Source organism: Battus philenor, unplaced genomic scaffold (assembly GCF_028537555.1).
Source record: "Battus philenor isolate CCGP_79_NKW_IND1 unplaced genomic scaffold, ilBatPhil1.0.hap1 SCAF_21, whole genome shotgun sequence".
NCBI lineage: Eukaryota > Metazoa > Arthropoda > Insecta > Lepidoptera > Papilionidae > Battus > Battus philenor.
This window is the reverse complement of record NW_027181684.1, coordinates 3,484,470-3,492,901: the sequence shown is the minus strand read 5'-3', so window position 1 is coordinate 3,492,901 and position 8,432 is coordinate 3,484,470.

Below are 8,432 nucleotides of genomic sequence, written 5' to 3'. Positions count from 1 at the left end.
TTAAACTTAAAATGAATTCGCGTTCTTTTTTTTATTTGCTGCAGCAACTTGGATTAACAAACATTTATTATAAAAAAAAATCAATTTATTAAATGTCTTATTGTTATACGTAAAATCGAAATGAAAAAGTTATAACATGAAAAAATTATAATGCGGTTTAATCGCTCGATGAATTTTCTTACAAACAACCATAGAGGTACCAACAAGTAGCTAGGGCTTACAATACCGAACTAATATCTGAATATCAGTATATGATATTTGAAATATCGGGATACCGGTATTATTGATAAAAAAAATACTTAATATGTTTTATTTATCTCAGTTGTTATATTGACTTGTTAACAAATAATATATGAAATCCAATAAATATTGTTTCGAAAAGAGTAGATATTATTTATTCTATTACATAAAGAGTAGGAGTAGATAGGTACAAAAAACGTGGAAGCAAAAACTAAGTACATATTAAATTGTATGTTACATTTTATATGTAACAGGCTCGTATAGCATTATATAATTACAAAAGCAAACAATATAGTTAAATTGAGAGTATTTATGAAATAATATTAATATCTTGTGTTTTGTATATTAAAGCATGCTCTTAAAAACATAAACAATAAATCGTTTCATCATCAAGCGAGAACCGAATTTTCATACAAATTAAATTAGATTTATATTGTGCATAAATTCAATCAACTATTGTAATACCAAAATATCGGTATTTTTGCATGAATACCGGTTTTTAATGCCGGACTAAAATCGTCCGGGATTCCGGTATTCGGTATCTCCGAATCCCAGTGGTATTGTAAGCCCTACAAGTAGCGAGTAGTCGAAGTTAATATATATTAAATTTTGGATACATCTTTACGTATAATACAAAATATTTTTTAAGTATTTCCTTACTATGAACAGATTCTCTTGGTTGACCACTTTAAACCCAGTAAAGCTGTGAAGGTAAACAAAATAAATTATACTTACTTTGTCAAACATAATTATTTACATGTATAAAACAATATTTTGTTAATAAAATAGCTTTTCTGTGAAATTTAATAGAATGTTATTTATAATTGTTTTATTTATAGCTATGCGAAAATATTTTAACAAGCTAAAATCCGTTAAAGCATCTCTTGGAAATCTATACTTTTATTTCAGTACTTCATCAAAGTTATATCGCAAGTTAAACATTATAGACCAATTTCCTGCAAATCCACTTCTTAGTGTACTCAATCGTGAGGCGGCATGTAATAGCCGCGGCCGCAGCTTGGCTTCATAAATGGAGTACGTATGGTTCCGGGCAACGGTCCAAAATCAAAGATTATAGGACGGGGATGGTAAATATTTTTCCAATATCCCACGTGGATCAACACGTTCGTTTATTTTATTTTTCTCGTAAAATATTTGATTTTTGTTTCTGAACGTAAACCTTGTTTTAATAGATCCTAAAATAAACTGGTGATAGTTCCAAATTTGATGCTGAAATATCTAAGAAATATCTTTGTCAAGAAGATCACCACAGTGTATTTCTAACTTCAAAAGAGGTTCGAGTTAAAGATGGGCCATTGGGCCTTAAGTTTCAGGAACGAAATCCACGAAGTGGTAACCGCTGTTATATGAACAGATGCCGTATATGTGACTACAGTATAAAATTTGTATATTTTAAAAATGCAATGTTCGATATTTAAATTGTAATAAGGAATAACTGGCAGTAAATAACAAATAAATATTGATGACTTCTGGCAATCTTGCTCAGGTAAGTGGTTCATTGAATATTGTACTTTATCACTGTTGTGTAAAATTCATTTACGTCTGTATCAAAACTTGTTTATTTTAGCAATATATATATATATATATATATATATATATATATAAATTTAATGTACACTATCTGCCATTACAGATTTTGTACTGCCAGAGGCTGTAGAATTAAAGCATACCAACGGAAAAAAAATTAACCAATGTAACTCAGAACATAGGCTTTCGCTACAGATTTCCGCGAAGACTAGCTAGAAGGGGTCTGCTTCCAGCATTTTCTGACGACGTTGAAAGATCGTCTATCTACCTTTTTTTTAAATGACACGTTGTGGAGATCTCTCCTTCCCCCTGCTTTATGTAGAGCAGAACTCAACTCAACTTAAAATTTGAGTGAAATGTAGTCACTCTTTTTTTTCTTCATTCTCCTTCTTTCTAATTTTTTATTCCTTTAATGCTTTAAATTATCCGTCATTCTTCGCTTGCAGATCTTCTTTCTTGCATTTCCTTCCTTCCATCAACTACATTTCTAGATCGTCTTTCCACCTTGATGGTGGATGTTCTGCGCTGTCCTTGTCGGTTTGGGGTCTCCACCTCAGAACCGTCAGGCCCTAGTAGGCATTCGCTAGGCAATCTCAGTGACTTTCATTTGTTAACGAACTCATTTCGGAGTAGACCTCGTAAGGAAATTCATAAGATAGGAATCTTCATAGCTCGTTAAGCGACTGAATTTGTTTTATAATGTCATACAAGTAACCTCTTTCAGGCAGCATGAAGAATTATAAATATAGCCCCATTTCAAAGTGTATAACAAAACATAAATAAATACTGCCATAAATAAAAAATTCTAACACCTGTTAAAATATTATTATATTACTATCGAAACCTAATTTATTTGAAACGCCTACGGGTAGAACGTTTTGAAATATACATTTACGTAATAGATTTCTATGCCATCCCATGTTGAAAGTTCGGAGCCAGGAAAAATAGATTTATTTGCGGCTTTATTGGAAGCTATGCCTGTGTTGATACAAAAAAATATAAATGAAAACACGCAATGTATTACTTTATTAAATAAAGCATGTTTGTAATATATTTTCAAGGGTTTTTTTTTATTATGAAATTGTGTTTACGTATCTCTGAATTGTACAGGACTGTCGTAAGATAATTAATTTCTTTCTTATTCTTGTGAACCTTTTTGACTATTATACTTGTATCGTAAAATAAATCCCTCTTTCCTCTTTTTTGACAATGACTTACGAAAATATTCACCTTTTTCACAAGTTTCCTAATAATGCATAGAAGATTGTAGATATAAAAAAATGAAGGAACTTAAACATATTTATACATATTATTTATGTTTATGTTTAACTATTTTAACTGTACAAGACAGTTCAACAGTACAATAAAATTTGACAATGCAAATTCCGATTACAGTTTACAGTCGCATAAGTTATTATTAAACGATTACAAAATTGATTAATTTATATTACATTTAGTCAATGTAATCACTATGAAACTTGTTACATTAATATTTTTTTTCTATTGTGAACCTTTGTCTAATATTAATAAAATTTATTAAAATAAATAATAAATGACAATAAATATACAAGACAGACTAACAAGCTGTCAATATCATTTCCAAGTAGACCTCGCAATAAAAAGACCCAAACGAAGATCCAGGAAGCGGTAGCTAGAATATATGGAGGAAGATCTCCGGAGTAATGGAAGGAAGACATCTTGGCCAACAGCGAAGGTTAAAGCGAGATGGAAGAGGATCGTAGAGCAGGCCAAGACCCAGAAAGGGTTGTAGCGCCACAGAAAGTAGAAGAAGTATACAAGAAGAATGATATCCCTTAATCCGATAATTCAATGGTAATTGATACAGCTGTCAATAAAAAATATCTCTTCCGGCGACCATAACTTTGTCGGTCTGCCTACTGGGGAATCTAAGCACTAAGTTTAGTTGATTCTTTATTTTATTCTAATAGGTGTTCGGGCAGACCTTGTGCCGCTACTTATTGGCCTGTCGCATTCTGTCATAAGGATCATTATACAGAGCTATTGTAAATAGATGTAAAAGCTTTTTGGTGAGAAATAATCTATGAATTAACCACTTTGAAGCTTTTACAATTATAATCAATCAGCGTTATGATCCAAAAGAGCGTTTCGTAGAATTTATGTTTCGGATTTCCTGCAAACACAGTGCAAAGATACAAAGGGAACGTATTAATATACTCAAATAATATTTCATACCCTCGCGCCGAAATCAATTTCGAAATTAGTATAAGCTTTTTCCTTTCCACTTTAAGTTCGCCATCGGGGCCAGTTCCGCCGGAAATTATAAGCCTCTCGTCCCTTGCTGCCGAAGTTGGTTCGGGCTTAATACGAAAGGGAATAACTTTTTTGACGACATTACTTATTCTTGTACCAAATTTTGTTAATATTTTCAAAGATAAATATTATCTTTATAAAGTTATAACTTGATATTAAAGAACATTAATTTATATGTTTTTTTATCGCAGATTCATTTCAGCTAAACCGACATGTTTCTTTTCATTTTTATTCGGAATACTTCTGAAAATATTCGCTTTGTCATTATCAATATATTAAACTATTGGAAGTCCTCAACTGGGAAATAGGTCTCAATACATTTGCTGTAGAACCGGATGGAAGCCACCTGCTTTCAGCGTCTCTCCCGGGCTTTGAAAAGATCGTCTAGCCATCTTATACACTACGTTCGCTGGTTCGTAGTGTCTACTTCAGAACCATAAGATCCCAACAGCCACCTGTTTAATGTGCTATTTGGTATATCCACTCCTATTTCAACTTGCCAATTCCGTAAAAAAATTGCAGACATCTCTCTTTCTCCCTCTTTTGATTGATTGATGGCCTGATCATTAACTTATCTGTTGAATAAAAGATTCTACCTGGTTATGGTCCAAGGAACAATAAAATACGTTTTCGCTGCTCAAAAAAAACTTGTAGACAGGCCTGTTCTAGCTCTTTATAATCCTAAATTGGAGACCGAATCGCACACTGACGCCAGTGCTCTTGGCATAGGAGGTATCTTAATGCAGTGGCAAAAAGGAACGCGAGTATTAAAACCAGTTGCCTATTTTAGCAGGCATATCACACTTGAAGAAAAGCATCTTCATTCCTATGAGCTCGAAACACTGGCTGTCGTGTGCTCCTTGAAGAAATTTACAGTATACTTGATGTATGTATACCAGTATACCACACTTTAAAATTTTTACAGATTGCGTGGCTCTTAGAACCAGCAAGGTGGTGGTTACAAATCTCTGAATTTACTTTTGACATAGAATATCGTTCTGGCGTCCAAATTTCACGTGTCAACACACTCAGTAGAAACACCACACAATCCGTTACAACAGATGATAATCCATGTGTTGATATTTATAAAATAGAACAAGAAAACTGGCTTCTTACTCTACAACAAGCAGATTCTGATATTGTTCGAATTTTTAAAATTCTAAAACCAGAGATAAACAAAGTATGTAAATAAATAAGTAGTAATTATGAAGTGAAAAATGGTACCGTGTAAAGGAAACTTCATTATGGAATACGTGAAGTTGTTCCACAGAATTCTAGATGGTAAATATATAAAGCTAGTCATGATGACATCGATCATCTTATGGCTATACTAAGACTTTAGAAAAAGTCCAAAGTCAGTCCTGGTTCCTCAAGCTTTGGCAATTTGTAAAGAAATATGTGGTCCCCTGCATTGACTGTGCACATAACAAAGACAGTGCATCTCGACAGAAAAGCTGTCATTTGTTTCCTATAGAAAAGGGGCCTTCATTCATCCTTCCTTTCGTTAGGAGCAAGAATGGTAACACCCACATTTTAACAATTGTAGATGGCTTTACAAAATACGTATTTAAGCGGGCAGTCAAAAATACGAAAACAAAGACTAAATTAATAGTTATTCAAAAAATATTTTTTTGATTTTGGGTTGTTGTGCTGTGAATTGGTGGTTTTCTGATAGTTTTGTATCGACGACATATATAATAAAACATTACAGTGGTCTTTTCGACTTCCAAATTCACAGCCTTAAAAATAATCACTGTAATTTTTTATTTCAATTATCGAACGTAAAAACGCAGGTATAGGGCGTTGGGAAGCAACGTGCGTTGACAACACTGGGTTTTTTATATTTAATAGCGGTAAGTTAAAATTTAATTTATTATAACTTGACAATTCAAGTCTCAAAATAACTTCTGTAATTATTGATAATTGATTATTGTAAGGGACATATTTTCTTTCTACACACTGTAATTAACAATCTTAACATATTTTAATAAATATAAAGGAAGTTCTTCATTCTTAAATCCCATGATATAATAGTATTATGCAAATGTATAATTCAAGAAGTTAAATGTATAATTTGTTAATATATGAAATATCAAAAATATTATCAAATATCATCTTATGTTAAGTTTAAGATAAGACTAAATAATACCTCTGAACTGGTTCCCGCTTTATCATTGTAGGGGGAAGGTAGTCCTGGTTACTCAGGATGGAGCTCATGGGTGAACTACTAGGCCTTTTTTAACGGCTCTCGTTTTTGTGAGTCTCTCTTTCTTCTATTTTATTTTTGGAACAGCGGTACATTTTACAATGATATTTCTATTTTCACCCTCTCTCTCTTATTACTCACAATTTTTCCTTCTTCCCTCTTTCGTCCTTTATATTTTTTGTCATTTTCACAGCATTCATTTACATTACATTTACGCATTGCCTCCCATCCTTCACCACATACTTATTGACCTTGAATCTTAAAGCCCATGCGGCTATCTGTTCTTCGATCAACGTGGTTTTGTCTACTGTAACTTAAACTAGCTAAGTCTAAGTAAATTCTTACATCTGCTTTAATATCGTTAAGAAGCTCTCTCCATTGCTTCTAATGATAGAGGACTCTGTAGCTGAAGGCTGGTCAGATACAACCTGGCTGGTTGGAACCTATATGGTTGTACCGAAGCGGGTGGACTTAGTAAGTTTAACATAAACCGTTCTCGCTCGTAAGGGTATACGAAATCGTTTCTATAACGTAAAAATGAAATGAAAGTACAATAAATATTGTGTATAGTTTCGATGAACTATTTTTTTAAAAGTATATTTTGTGTTTTATTTTTATGAGCACAAGAATAAAGTTCTCTACCCATAGATGGAAGAATGATATATACGTGGTAATATCCAAAAAATCACGTGATTCTAATGCACATTAGATAAAATTGCAAACTTTACTTCAAGGTATAGATGCCTCTTGATACTTGCCTGACGTTTATAGGCATATACCTCCCTCGAAGATCGCTATGATGAACGGTCTTGCTTTTATACAGCGATTCCCCGCGACTCTAATTACTTCATCGGTCTACATAACGGAAGTGAACTTGTTTCTTCTGCGAATCTCTTCCTATTTGTTTGATTGTTTTTATTTTGCTATATTTTTAAAATTAAAACTTTTTAAATTAAATGGTTGCAAATGACATTACAAACATATATAGAAAGAAAACTAATTTGAAATATCACCTTTTAAATAAGGCTTTTCAAATTCGATAGCGTACTTAGGCAGCTGAACCTTCTAACTCACTCTAAAGGAAGGCCGGTATCGTTACGAAATCTTCATTATTACTATTCATGTTCATGCGCGCATCATACCATGGAATAAGAAGAATCAAAGTTTCCGACGTAGTTCAAAGAATAAGCTCGTCTGAAATGGGAGTGGAGTCAAAAGTGACAACCACGGGTAGGTAGCCGATGATGTAGTCAAAGTTGCTGAAAAATTCTCCAGTATCGACAAGTTGTTAGATGCGGCATGGGCAGGCTCTTCATTGGGTGGTTCAATTTTCAAGATTGCGGGAACACACTGGATACGGATAGCCAAAGACCTGTCATCGCAGAGATTTGGGATAGGCTTTTTTAGAGGGGATCTATCGACTGATAATGATATGAATACGAATTTTTTGATAGAATTTTATTGAATTAGAATGAAATTTATTCTGTGTAGACTGCCTCTTGATTTGTCTAGAACCAGCCATTATCCGTTAATTATCCACTGGGTAAAAAAATACTTTATAACGTCATCTGTGGCCACTCGCAAGTGCGGATTTCGATCATCGAGACGAACTTTCAGGGAGACTTACGCCTCGAAATAGACGTCTACACGCTGATATAAAGATTACACTAAATCAAAAAGTTTTTGCTAGAGCTTTTTGCTAAAAGCTTGCAAACCAGTCATACGTTACAGTTCGTATTAAACTTAGAGTATGTTGTTTAAGCAGGGAATAAAGTAATACAGTGATAGTATGTTGTAAGTCCACGTGACAGTAGATATTTCTCTAGGATTTAAAATCAGGATAATGTGACTATAAAATTCTACGTGGCGGTGGACAATCGGCGCCGTATCCTGAAACTTTTACAACGGTATAACGGTAAGCCGGACAGGCATTAAGCGCTTATGAACTCGGTCCGGCGCAAACTGTTGTATGTGACTTCGTTACGTTTACTTTTTTTATTAGCCAGTATCACTTTTTTTATTATACTAAAATTTGACGAAACATAATGGCTGTTAATAATAAGGCTCACTAATGACGTTGGGATTCTAATTTTATTTTCAGTCCAACATTTCGATGATTATTTCAGTCTAATAGGAGGCTTTTTCA